The following is a 14,706-nucleotide window of genomic DNA, read 5'->3' on the forward strand; positions in this document are numbered from 1 at the left end:
TTAAATTATGTTGAAACCTTATGTAAGAAGCTTAGTAGTAAGAGCCACCACTTACTTAGTGTTTACCATGTACCAGGTCCTTTAAGACATTTTTTTAAAATATTTTATTTATCTTTAGAGGGGAAGGGAAGGAGAGAAGGAGAGAAATATCAATGTATGGTTGCCTCTCGTGAGTCCCCTGCTGGGAACTGGCCTGCAACCCAGGCATGTGCCCTGACTGGGAATCGAACCGCGATTGTGTGGTTCGCAGGCCTGTGCTCAATCCACTGAGCTACACCAGCCAGGGCCCTTTAAGACATTTTTATTTTAATTTTTTGCAAACTGATGTTCTTGGGTTAAATGACTTAAGATCACATAGCCAGCCAGTAAGTGATGGAGCTAGGAGTGTGTAAAGCCTGAGCTAGTTGTACTATACTTGGTTGAGTGGCACCTACTTGGCAGTAGGGTGGAGGGAGGAAAAAACTTCTTGATTGACTTATCAATCAAATATTGTTAGACTTAAATGAATTAGCAGTGGCGTTCTTCCTGTAAATAACATTTTTCTCTAAGATTTTTTCCTGAAATTTCACAAGTTTAAGACTATTTCATTGCATTTTAATGATTCACAGATCATTAAAAACTGCTGTTTCTTAACCATTAATTTTGTTCTTTAACACCTTCTGTTTGATTTCTGCCTATATCACTCTACTGAACCTGTTCTCTAAGGCTACCTACTTATTATAGTGTTGGAGTCTGAGAATCTTTCACCAGTTCTTTGTACATGCAATACCAATGTATGTGATTTACTTCTCTGTTAGAATTTCATTTCAGGTTTGTGAATTACTAGTCATGGTGGTGTTGGTAATCAGAGTAATAGAGAGTCTGGCTGGTAGCGACAGAAAGTCAAATAGGAGGCTGAGTTAGGAGTAGGGATTTTTGTAAGAAAACCCAGGAAAGATAAAAGGAAACAAGTAAATCTTACCTATCTATACAACTGTCTTCTTACTTGTCTGGGAAGGAAAGGACTTACCTTTGAGAGGCTGACAGTACTTTAATGGTTGGGCAGAGCTAAGGCTTTCTATAATAGGGAAGGTCAGTGAGTTATATGTGAGAAGAAAGTTAAACAAAGTATTTCCATCATCTCTATTCTTGTATCTTGGGGCCATGATTTGGTCTTTGGAAAATCAGCAGCTTTTGTCTTAAAAATCAGAAAAGCCTTAAATAACAGAAAGAAATTAAATTACTTAGAATAAGATAACTTATAGCTGGTATAAAATTCAAAAGGCACAAAAAGTTATAACATGAAAAGTAAGTTATCCACCCTGACCGGTGTGGCTCAGTGGATTGAGCACTGGCCTGTGAACCAAAGGGCTGCTGGTTTGATTCCTAGTGAGGGCACATGCCTGGGTTGCAGGCCAAGTCCCCAGTTGGGGGTGTGTGAAAGGCAACCACACACTGATGTTTCTCTTCCTCTGTTTCTCCTTCCCTTTCTCTAAAAATAAATAAATACAATCTTAAAAAAAATAAAGTCACCCTGTCTGTCCTCTGCCTACCCTTGACCCCTCCCTATTAGCAACCACATTTCTTTTGTATCCTTTCAAAGATAGTTGGCATTAAATATCTGAATGATGGGATTAGGTATGGGTGGGTAGAACCCACTTACTATGCATATCTCCAGAAGAACAGTAAACATTTATAAGCCCTTCATCAAAACTTTGAGGAGGAGAGACAGGAGAAGCTCATCATTAGTAAATTAACTGTGTGGTACACATGGCTGATTTAGGATATGTAATTGTTACCGGCATTTTCTTTACTTAGAATTCAGTGTATGTTAAAAATCCTGAGAGCATATATCTACTTTCGTTCTTAAGCTTCCTGACCTTATTTTCTTTTTAATATCTTTTTTAAAGAATTTATTTATTTATCTTTAGAGGGTAAGGGAAGGGAGAGGGAGAGAAGTATCAATGTATGGTTGCTTCTCATGTGTCCCCTGCTGGGAACTGGCCTACAACCCAGGCATGTGCCCTGACTGGGAATCGAACCCTGATCCTCTGGTTCGCAGGCCCGCATTTAGTCCACTGAGCTACACCAGCCAGGCTCTTTTTAATATCTTGGTGCCTAAATATCTTAAGTGCCTAAAATACTAGTTTGTTTATTAGTAGATTTTCAGGAAACAGGACTTTGAGTTTAGAGAGAAACTCTCTCCCTGTTTGCAAAATACTGTATTAAATGCTGGGGGGAAATGGTGTTCATGAAAGACAGGTTTAGAATCCACAAGGAGAATAAGTTCATGTGTGGTCTTTTATGTCTTCTATTCCTTATAGTGTTTAACACTATTTACAATCTCTTCCTTGTTAAAAATTTTATATTACTGGTTCTTTCTGACTTCTCCTAACCGAATGTCTCAGACACTTGATACTTTTTTGTTTGTTTCTGAACAGGTCCGTTTTTTTCGTCTTCTCTTTCCACTGCCTTTCCCCATCCCATATTTTTATGGCTGCCTGAGATGTCTTGCATTTTGTGGATATCCATAGGCACATTAGGTTCAACACACATAGAATAAATTCATCTTTTTCTTCTCTTGCAAAAAGTTACCTGTATTTACCTACCTGTTTCAGTGTTAATAACATTTTAAAGTCAACTTTACCAAGGTATAGTTTACTTGAAGTGAAAAGTGTGAAATGTGAAAAGTGTGAAATGTGTGAAATCACACATTTTTAGTGAACAGAGCAGTGGCTGTAACCATCACTATAATGGAGATGTAGAACATTTTTATGTCTGCAGAAAGTCCCTCAGGTCTCTTTGCCATCAGTCTCACCCCAGTTTCATTCCTAGTCAGCCACTGATGTGATTTCTGTTACTAATAATTAGAGTTGCCGCCCTGGCTGGCGTAGCTCAGTGGATTGAGCGCGGGCCTGTGAACCAGACGATCGCGGTTTGATTCCCAGTCAGGGCACATGCCTGGGTTGCAAACCGGTTCCTTGCAGGCTAACTACCAGCAGGGGATGCACAAAAAGGCAACCATACATTGATGTTTCTCTCCCTCTCTCCTTCCCCTCTAAAGATAAATAAATAAATAAAATCTTTAAAAAAATAATTAGAGTTGCCTTTTCTAGAGTTTCATTTTGCGTTTAATTTCTTTCTTGTGATATAATATCTATGATAATTATCCATATTGTTGTATGTATCAGTAGTTCAGTTCTTGTATTGCTTAGTAATATTCTAGTGTTTGAATTTATCATTATTTATCCATTCATTTGTTGATTTATTTCGAGTCATTTCTAGTTTTTGGCTATTAGTGAGTAAAGCTGCTGTGAACATTTGTGTATAAGCTTTGTATGAACATAAAGTTTCATTTCTGTTAATCTTTCTAAGGTCTAGAAACTTAAGGTTCTTTTCATCTCTTTCCTCACATGTATCCATCCAGTAGATTATGAAGTCATGGGGTTTCTGCCTTTGAAATGTTTCATCTTTTCTCTTTTCCATGGATATTTAAATACATGGATATTTAATACTTTTGTGAGAAGCTACTTTTTATTTTGTGAAAACTTATTTTAGAAATAGGGGATGTAAGGGTGATGTTGCAAATCCAGTCCTTGCTGAGTGAGGTTCTAATCAGTTGGGAAATGCTGACTAAAATTGGTGAGAGGATGGTGCTGACATTGAAGGTACAGGGTGGGGAAAAGGGATGTTGCTGCTGGATGCACTCTGCTGCTGATTTCATTCCATCCCTATAGGCACCATTTAGTTCCTATTTTAGTTGGTAAGTTAAGATTGCCACTTTCAGTTTTTTGTTGTTTTTTTTTTAGTTTGTTTTGTTGTATATTCATGGCCATATATATGGTATAGAATGGTGAAAAACAAAGTTTATCATCTTGGATCTCTCATTGCTGTGTGAACTTGAGCAAATTACATAATCTCTGGGTCTCAGTTTCATCATCTATAAAATAGGATGATAATAATAATACCTGTCACATAGGATTGTTAAGAGGATTAGATGCATTATTATATATATCTCTTAGAATAGTACCTGGCATATTGTATTATATAAATATTAACTAGTATTATTACCCTAATTTAAAATTACTTAAAAAGGCTATCTTTTCCGCTCTCATTTTAGTTCCTCTTATATATTGCTGTAAGATTTATCTCCTAACACACATCACTCTCGTTACCTGTTTAAATTTACAAAGGTGCAGTATCATCTGGCAACTATTTGTGTCTTTTTATTTCAATTGTGGTAAAATATACAAACAATAAACTGCACGAATGAAGTTTAACAGTTATATTCACTACTCAAATTAAGCTGTAGAAAGTTTCTGACATTCCACATTTCCCCCATGTCCCTCCTCCCCCAATAACCATCCCTTTTCATCTGTTGTGACTTCTTTACTCTAGGTTATTTTTGCAAATAAATCTTCACCTAAGGATATGTTTATTGATTTTTGTAAGAGAGAGAGAAATATTGATGTGAGAGAGAAACATCAGTTGTTGCCTCCCATATGGGCCCTGACTGGGAACCTCAACCTAGGTATATGCACAGACTGGGGATTGAACCCTCAACCTTTTGGTGTATAGGACAACACTCAAAAGCCACTGAGCCACCTGGCCAGGGCCCAATCAATCTTTTTTTAAATTGAAATGTAGTTGACATATAACATTATATTCCTTTCAGGTATACACCATAATAATTAATATTTGTATGTATTGCAAAATTACCATGGTAGGTGTGGTGTGGTTTGGTTAACATCTGTCACCATGCATTGTTACAATTCTTTTCTTTATATGAGAACTTTTAAGTTCTATTCTCCAAGCCACTTTTAAAAGTACTATACATATGGTACATTTACACAATGGAATTCTATGCAGCAGAAAGAAAGAAGGAGCTCCTACCCTTTGCAGCAGCATGGATGGAACTGGAAAGCATTACACTGAGTGAAATAAGCCAGGCGATGAAAGACAAATACCATATGATCTCACCTTTAACAGGAAGCTAAACAACAAAACAAACAAGCAAGCAAAATATAACCAAAGACTGAAGTAGAGAACAGGCAATGACCAGAGGGAAGAGGGGAGGGAATTTCAGGGGAAAAGGGGAAGGATTTACAGGAACTAGTATAAAGGACACATGGACAACAACTAAGGGGCGTAGAAATGGGAGGGAGGTGGGGAGCACTGGGGGTGGGGGACTGGGATGAGAGTAAAAGACAAAACTGTACTTGAACAACAAATAAATTAAAAAAAATAAAAGTACCACACAGTATTATTAACTGTAGTCATCATGCTGTACATTATATCCTTAAAAAATTTATTTTCTAATTCAAATTTTACCTTTTGACCCTCTTCACCCCATTTTACCCCGCCATCCCCAAACCCCGCCTCTGGCAGCTAGCTGTCAATCTGTTTTCTCTATCTATGACATGAGCTTGTTCGTGTTTTTAGATTCCATATATAAGTGAGATTATATAGTTTTGTTTTTGTCTTTTTCTCTCTGACTTATTTCACTTAGCATAATTCCCTCAAGATCAATCTATATGATTGCAAGTAGTGAGATTTCATTTTTTTTTCAGCTGAATAATAATACTCCATGTCTTGATAGATAAACGCATGTATTTGTATACAGCCTATGTGTTATATTAATAGACTATAAATATTATGTTTACATATACAATTTCTAGCCCACATTTTCTTTATCCATTCATCCATTGAAGAACACTTATTTCTCTGTATTTTGCTATTATAAGTAATACTTCAATGAATATCGGGGGTACAGATATCTTTTCAAGTTAGTGTTTCCTTTTTTTTTTTTTTGATAACTACCCAGAAGTAGAATTGCTGGATCATGTGATAGTTTTATTTTTGATTTTTTGAGTGACCTCCATACTGTTTTTCAGAGTGGCTGTACCATTTTTCAATCCCATCAGCAATGTATGAGGATTCCCTTTTCTTCACATCCTTGCCAATGCTTGTTATTTCTTGTCTTTTTTATAACAGCCATTCTAACAAGTGTAAGGTAATACCTCATTTGTGTTTTTGATTTGCATTTCTCTGATAATTAGGGATGGTGAACACTGTATGTTTTGTTTGGAAAAATGTCTACTCTCATCCTCTGCCCATTTTTAAATCAGATTGTTTGGATTTTTTTTTTTTTTGCTCTCCGGTTATATAGTTCTGTAAGTTTTTTATATACTTTAGATATTAACCTTTTATCAGATATATGACTCACAAATATTTTTCCCATTCTGAAGGTTGTCTTTCATTTGTTGATGGTGCAAATAATTTTTTTGTTTAATTTTTAAGGTTATCTATGTTGGTCCTTTCATGTTGCTGCAGCCTATTTTCCATTACTGCCCAACACACAGACTTTATTATACCTGCTCTGCCTATGTTTATGATGTCCTCTTAGTGCCCTTTTTATCTTGTCTGTCCTGTTCTCTCTGTCCATTCAAGTCTTCCATGAAATTGTCCCTAACTGCTTCAGCTTATACTTTCCTTGTTCTTCTCTTTTTTGACCCATTATCAATATTTTAGTATTCAATGAGGTATTTTCCCGTTTTTGTAATTACTTAATCATCTTAACTTTAGTAGGACTATGGTTATTTTGTATTGCTCCCTTATGCTTAGCATAGGACACATAGTACTGATTATTGAATTTTTAAAATTTAAATTCTCTTAAGTATTAAACAGCAACCAGCAGTTGTATTAGAGAACTTCACAGTGAATGAGGACAATTATTTGCAAAACCACAAGAAATAAAAGGCATAGCTCCATGAACCTATATAGATTTTGAAGCCATACTAGTGTGCTAGACTACAGTGGAATCTAAAATTTAAAACTGGGAAGAGTTGTACAGGTAATCTGATTGGGTATCCTTTCTTCCCCTGAATGTTGAACCCATGAGAATTGCTTGGGTGAGTCATGGTATGTCTATGAACTTCCTGAAGCTATATGCAATTTGCCAGGTAGATACACATGTAGATACACATTTTTCTGGAGTAAGAATCTGTAACTTAATTGGATTTTCAAAGGTCTGTGATTCAAAAAACTTTCAGATTCTCTGACCCAGCCAAAATATGACATTTTTCAGATGAGACAACTGAGGCTCAGACATAAATCAAGACACAAGAGGGATGACTTACACAGTCATTGTTACTCACAATGATGATCCTTGAGTCAGAAGGAAAATAGTATTAGTTCAGTGTGTATCTAATACAATTGAAATATTTCTATCCCAAATGGTTAAAACAAACTTCTTAAAAATTGAGGTCAAATCCACATAGTAGCCCTGGCTGGTGTAGCTCAGTGAATTGAGCGCGGGTCTGCAAACCCAGAGTATTGCGGTTCGATTCCCAGTCGGGGCATATGCCTGGGTTGCAGACCAGTTCCCAGCAGGGGACACACGAGAGGCAACCATATATTGATATTTCTCTCCCTCTCTCCTTCCCTTCCCCTCTAAAGATAAATAAATAAAATATTTTTAAAAAATCCACATAGTATTAAGTTAATAATTAAAAAATGAATACTTTAGTGCCATTTAGTACATACACAGTATTGTGTGACCATCATCTCTATTCTAGGATAAGTAAATTTTACCTACTGTACATAGAAGCAGACCCTTTCTTTACCCATTAAGCCATTGTTCCGCCTTCACCCCTTCCCCCTTCCCCTGATAACCACCAATCTGCATTCTCTCTCTGTAAATTTGCATATTCTGCATATTTCAGATAAATGGAATCTCGTATTGAGTTGGCTAAAAAGTCTGTGTTTTTTCCGTAAAATAAGACACATTTTCTCATTTTCACCAATAACTTTATCGATTTGGATATTTTGAGAATGTCTGCTATCTTCTGTGTGGTATAATACTGATTTTTCTCAATTGCTGTCTTGATTTGATCACTATCAACTTCAACTGATCTACCTGACCATGGAGCATCATTCAGAGAGAAATCTCCAGCCTGAAACTTCGCAAAGCACTTTTGACACGTTTGATCAGTCACAGCACCTTCCCCATACACTGCACAAATCTTTTTTTGTTTCAGTAATGTTTTTACCTTTCTTTAAATAATAAAGCATAATATGCTAAAAATGTTGCTTATTAGAAGAAAATAGCCAATATTAAATGGCTACACAAAAATTTACCAATTTTGATAAGTTTTTTTAAGCGCACGCTGATAAGGCAGCTGTCACAATACAATCTAACAAAATTGCTTCAAATGATGTTAAAGACAACTAAGTGCTACTAGAGCCATCTTACAGGAAAAAAAACAAAATAAATTTTTGGCCAGCCTAGTATAACCATTTATGCCTGGCTTACATTTAGCATAATTCTGTGGAGCTTCATCTACCTTGTACTATGTATTAGCATTTCATTCCTTTTTTGGCTGGATAATATTCTATTTATGTCTATATTACAGTTTGTATATCCATCTATGGATGGACATTTGGGCTGATTTTACCTTTTGGTTATTGTAAATATGTACTTCTTTGATTACCTGTTTTCAGTTTTGTGGGTATATACCTATGTCTAAAATTGCTTGGTCATATGGTAATTCTATATTTAGCTTTGAGGACCTGCCTGCCAGTTGTTTTCCACAGAAACAGAACCACTTTACATTGCCACCAGCAGTGCACAAGGGTTCCGGTTTCTCCACATCTATTATAACAGTTAATTTTTGTTAAAAACTTTAAAAACATTTAATTTATTTATTTTTAAATAAATAAATTTTAGAGTGGAAGGGAGGAAGAAAGGGAGAGAAACATCCATGTACAAGAGAAACATGGATCAGTTGCCTCTTTCACACCCCCAATTGGGTACCTGGCCTGCAACCCAGGCATGTGCCCTGACTGGGAATCAAACCAGTGCCCTTTCAGTTAATAGGCCAGAGCTCAGTCCACCGAGACACACCAGCCAGGCCTTCTGTTAATTTTTTTTTTAATTATGAGGCATCCTTGTGGGTGTGAAGTGCTACCTCCTTGTGGGTTTGATATGCATCTCCCTAATACTGTTGAGCATGTTTTCAATTTGCTTATTGGTCATTTATATATCTTCTTTAGAAAAATACAAACTTGATTTTCAGAGAGATATGCTTAAGTTATCAAGAAAAAATTTTCAAAATGTGAGATATTTGCTGTTACTATATAATTAAGTACCAGACTATTTGGTACAAATACAGAGTACTTTGGGTAATTAAAAAGAAGAGAGCCCTGGCCAGGTAGCTCAGTTGGTTAGAGCATCATTGTAGTAAGCCAAGGTTGTGAGTTTGATCCCCAGTCAGAACACATACAAGAATCTCTCTCCCTCTCCTCCACTTCCTTTCACTCTCTCCCTGTCTCTGTCTAAAATCAAGAAATGAAAAAAGGGGGGGGGGGGCGGAGATGGTGAGACTAAATTTTGAGAGTTTGAGACCCCTTTTAACATTCTGTACAATTAAAAATTTTATTGCAGATAAAGTAATTTTGGGGTGTTTTTCACCTTCAAATAGTTGAATAATGTCCTTTGACTTGGCTTTGAAAGATCTCCATTTAATTTTATGCATAGAAAAGTACAATTAAAAATATCCTCACCCAAGGATATGTTTATTGATTTTAGAGAAAGAGGAAGGAAGAGAGAGAAAGGCATTGTTGTGAGAGAGAAACATTGATTGGTTGCCTCCTGTTTGTGCCCCAGCCGGAACCGCCAAACCCAAGGTATGTACCTTAACAGTAATCAAACCTGCAACTTTTGTGTTTATGGGACAACATTCCAACCAACTGAGCTAGGCCAAAAGAAGAAAAAGCCAGGGCAAAAGAAGAAAAAGCACAATTTTTGAAGGTATACATATTAAATTACTTGATTTCAGGTAAGTAATATAAGACATAATATATTAAACAGACAAAGATGAGCAGGTAAAAATATAGATAGGAAAACAAGATGTTACTCTGAAACTATTAATGATATTTAGCATATTAAGCTTCATTGAAGTGTCATTCATATACAAATAATTGTACAATTTAGTATATTCGTTTTGATGCCACAATCAAGGAAAAAAATACCATTACCTCCAAAAATACTCTCGTTCTTTTTTTGGTTATTGTTGTTTTTTTACTTTTGTGCTAAGAATATTTAACATGAGAACTATTCTCTTTAACTATCTTTATGATATTCACTGTTGAAAGAAATGGACTGAGAATTTGTTTCATGTTTTTTTTTCTAAGTAAGGAGAGAAATAGTCACATATAAGATTTAGTGCCCATTATATATAAAAGGGGGAAAACCCCATTTATTCCATGAGAAAGTAATTGGAATAATTAAAGGGGTGGTTATATATTAAAATTAATAAACAGAACATACTGAGTGGCTTCTTCCATTAATGTAAGCTAAAAGTATGTATTTGACATTTTTAAAAATTTGGTTTAATCCTCAAACTATGTTGAGGAAAAGGTTTGGACTGACTTGAGATTTTGATTTCCCTCCTTGGAATTATATTTAGTGCCATATGGTACTTTAGAAAGGCAAATTTTGAACTCATTAATATTCTAAAAGGGATAAACTTCATGGCAGATACTATCTTTTAATCATTTTTTAATTTAATAAATTCTTGTTAAATAAGCTTGTAATTGTTTTTATATTTGCTTATACTACTTTATAATTTCTGAATCTCCAGTACCTAGGACAGTACCTGGGACTTGGTAAAGGCCTAGTAGATGTTGCATGAATTATGCTTATTTTGGTTTACTGGTTGGTTTCGATGTTGTGTAGTTACATCAAATGGAAGCAAGTTAGTTCAAGCTTGATAGCCATAAGAATGCTTGATCTTTTTATAGTCCCTTTCCCCTCATGAGTTATTGTATATATTTCAATATTGGAACACAGAGCATTGTTAAACCTAAATATTAATGATTTGCTATGATAATTGTATTTTTTAACATATGGTCAAAACTGGTATTTTTCCCCCTAAAATTTTACATTTTTAAAGGATGTTATAGTAATTGCTTAAATAAAATGCATTTCTTGATTTGCTAATATTCCAGTATATCATATAAATTTATTAACTGCAAAGGAATAATAAGAATTTAATATTTCTTTAATAGACTTACAGAAATCAAAGTAGATGCTAAAATATTGTTATAATACATAGCTCTCAGTAGTTAAGGGTTTATAACTGGAGATTTCACTTGAGAGTCGGACATTCTTTTTTGTATCTTTTCCAGCTTTATTGAGATATAATCGACATATAATGTATGTTTAAAATTTTTGAGGTAGTTAATCTTACGGAAAAATTGCAGTTAGTAAAGTGTTCAAGTGTGCCCTTCATTCAGCTTCCCCTAAGCCTACATAATCATAGGATAATTACCAAATTAGAAAATCAGCATTGGTATAATATTATGAACTTAATCTCAGCCCTTATTTGAGGTTTACCAGTTTTTCCAGTAGTAATCCTTTCTCTTCCAAGATCTCACACTACAGTTTATTCTGTGTCCTTGGTCTCTTCCTGGCTGTGATGGTACTTCAGTCTTTCCTTGTCTTTCATGACCTTGACACTTTTGATGAGTATTGGTCAGTTATTTTTAAAATGTCTCTCACTTAGGAATTATTTGTTTTCTCATAATTATATTGAGGATGTGTAAAAAAGATTTTACTTATTTTTAGAGGGGAAGGGAGGGAGAAAGAGAGGGAGAGAAACATCAGTATGTGGTTGCCTCTTGTGTACCCCCTACTGGGGACCTGGCATGCAACCGGGGCATGTGCCCTGACTGGGAATCAAACCAGTGACCCTTTGATTTGCAGGCAGGCATTCAGCTCACTCAGCCACATGAGCCAGGGCTAAGGACATATGTTTTTGTTAAGAATGTACTGCAAAGTGGTATTGTGACCTCAGGCATATAACCTGATGTTGATATGTCTTATTACTGTTATTAACTTGGTTCATTTGCGTAAGGTGGTTATCTGCTGCATTCTCCACTTTAATTATTACATTCGATTTGTAATTAATTAATATCCTGAGACTTTATGTTTCCTGGTACTTTTATCAAAATTAAGAAACTGACATGAGTGTATTATTACTTATTAACTAAACTCCTGACTTTATTTGGATATTACCAGTTTCTCCATTAATGTTTTCTTTCTGTCACAGTCTGCTCTGAAATGTGTCAATTTCTCAGTTCCTCCTGTCTTTGTTTTTTATGATCTTGGCAGTCTTAAGATGTATTGGCCAACTATCCTGAAGAATGTTTCCCATTTAGGTTTGTTTGATATTTTTCTTATGATTAGAGGTGTGATGGATTTTGTGGAAGAATACCACAGAAATGTAGTGCCTTCTCCATTACCTCATGTCAGGAGGTACATGATATCCTCATGATGCTGATGATGTTAGCCTTTCTCACTTGGTTAGTGTAGTGTTTACAGTTTCACCCATGTAAAGTTACAATTTTCCTTTTACCTACTCTATTCTTTGGAAGTGAGTCATTAAGTCTAGTCCCTGCCTTACGTGGGGAGGAGACTCTTGTAATTTTGATTTGTACTTGCTTGATGTCTCTTCATGGTGATTATTTGCTATGTATCTCTCTTCTTTAGCTAAGTTATTTGCCCCCCCCCCATCCATTTTAAAATTGGGCTGTGTTATTATTTAGTTATGAATTTTTTAAAAATTTTATTTATTTGTCTTTAGAGGGGAAGGGAAGGAGAGAAGTATCAATGTATGGTTGCCTCTTCTGAGTCCCCTGCCGGGAGCTGGCCTGCAACCCAGGCATGCCCTGACTGGGAATCGAACCGCGCGCTTTCATGTGGTTCGCAGGCCCGCGCTCAATCCACTGAGCTACGCCAACCAGGGCTATTTAGTTATGAATTTTATATACACTCAGGATATAAGCCCTTTTATTAGATAAATGTTTTTACAAATATTTTCTCTCAGTCTCTGACTTGTCTTATTTTTTTAACACTATCTTTCAAAGAACAGTTTTCAGTTTTGATGAGGTCTAGTTTATATGTTTTTTCTTTTTTTAATGGGTTGTGCTTTTGGTTTTATATCGAGGAAGTTTTTGCATAAATGAAGGTCATGAAAAAATTTTGTCCTTATAGAGGTTTTAAATTTTTTGGTTTTACATTTAGGTCTCTTATTTATTTTGAATGAGTTTTTGTTTAGGGGTAAGATAAAAGGTTTTTTTAAAAAAATGTATTTCATACTATTTATTAGAAAGACTATCCTTTCCCCATTGAATTATCTTTGCACCTTTGTCAAACAGCAATTCATCGTATATGTGTATGTCATCCTCTGGTCTCTGTTACGTTAATCTATGTTTTTATCCCTACACCAGCATCACACTCTTTTGATGACTGTAATTTCATCCTGTCTTGAGTTCAGTTAGAGTGTGTCCTCCCTTGATTCTATTCTGAATTGTTTTGGTTATCCTAGGTGCTTTGCTTTTTTATGTAAGTTTTAGAATCACCTTGTTAGCTCCTACAAATTGACTACTGATGTTTTGAGATTGGATTGAATTTTTGGATGATTTAGAGGAAAATTGACTTCAATATGGAGTCTCCTAATCTACAAGTAGGGCACAGCTCTCCGTGTCTTTGCATCATCTTTGATTTCTATCATCAATGTTTTATAGTTATCAGCATATAAATCCTGCACATATTTGTTATATTTATCCCTAAGTATTTAATGATTTTTGATGTTAGTGTAGATGTTACTTTTTTTCTCCTAAGTTTTAGTTTCATTACTAGTGTATAAAAATACAATTGATTTTTGTATATTGATTTTGTATTCTGCAACCTTGATAAATTTACTAATTCTAGTAGCTATTTATAGATTATTTGGGATTTTCTCTGTGGACAGTTATGTTTATGAATAAAGAATTCTGTTTCTTTTCAATCTGAATGTCTTTTATTTCTTGAATAGGTATGATGAATGGATATCCTTGCCTTGTTCCCTATATTATGGTGAAAGTATTTAATCTTTCATCATTACATGTGATATTAATTGTAGGGTTCTTATATAGATATTCTTTATCAGGTTAAGGAAACTTCTGTTTTCAGTTTACTGAAAGTTTTTGTCATGAGAATTAAATTTTGTCAAATGCTTTTTAAAAAATCTACTAAAGTATCATGCTTTTTTAGTTTAATATAGTGAATTATATTGATTGATTTTCAATTCTGTGATATACTCCACTTGCTCATGATATATTATTATTTTCATAAACTGCTGGATTCTGTTTACTAATATTTTATTCAGAAGTTTGCACTTACTTCCATGTAGGATATTGGTCATTTTCTTCTTCATATCTTTTTCTGGTATCATGTTATTTTGACTTAGTAAAATAAGTTGATAAGTGTTTGTATGTTGGAAGAGTTTATGTAGAACAGGTGTTATTTCTTTTTTAAATATTTGGTAGAATTTGCTAGTAAAACTATCTGGGCCTAGAGTTTTCTTTGTGAGAAAGCTTTAGCTACAAATCAGTTTAATGGAAACAGACTGTTTTCGGTTATTTATTTATTCTTGAGTAACTTCAATAGTTACTGTTTTCTAAGGACTTTGTGCATTTTACCTGTTATCAGATTAACTGGTAAAATTATCCATAATATTTCCTTACTCTTTTCATGTCTATAGGGTCTTAGTGATAAATCCTGTCTTTAAATCCTGATATGATAATTTGTATATTTTCTCTCTTTTCCTGTATCAGTTTGGCCAATGTTTTATCTATTTTATCTTTTTAAAGAACTAGCTTTTCTCCTGGCCTTGTAGCTCA

At 34.8% G+C, this 14,706-nt stretch overlaps 1 protein-coding gene across 3 annotated transcripts in view; it reads left to right on the forward strand.

The window, feature by feature from the left end:
- Positions 1-14,706, forward strand: part of TAOK1 (TAO kinase 1) — a 146,379-nt gene that overhangs the window by 12,402 nt on the left and 119,271 nt on the right. Inside the window, exon 2 of one of the 3 annotated variants that reach the window (XM_037069707.1) lies at positions 9,569-9,666. The exons of the other annotated variants lie outside the window; for them this stretch is intronic. The gene's annotated coding sequence lies outside the window, so the exon portion shown is untranslated. The remainder of the gene's footprint in view (positions 1-9,568; positions 9,667-14,706) is intronic. 3 annotated transcript variants of the gene reach the window in all.

The sequence above is a fragment of the Sturnira hondurensis genome, unplaced genomic scaffold (genome assembly GCF_014824575.4).
Source record: "Sturnira hondurensis isolate 20B ecotype Veracruz unplaced genomic scaffold, ASM1482457v3 Scaffold0018728, whole genome shotgun sequence".
NCBI classification, from domain to species: Eukaryota; Metazoa; Chordata; class Mammalia; order Chiroptera; family Phyllostomidae; genus Sturnira; species Sturnira hondurensis.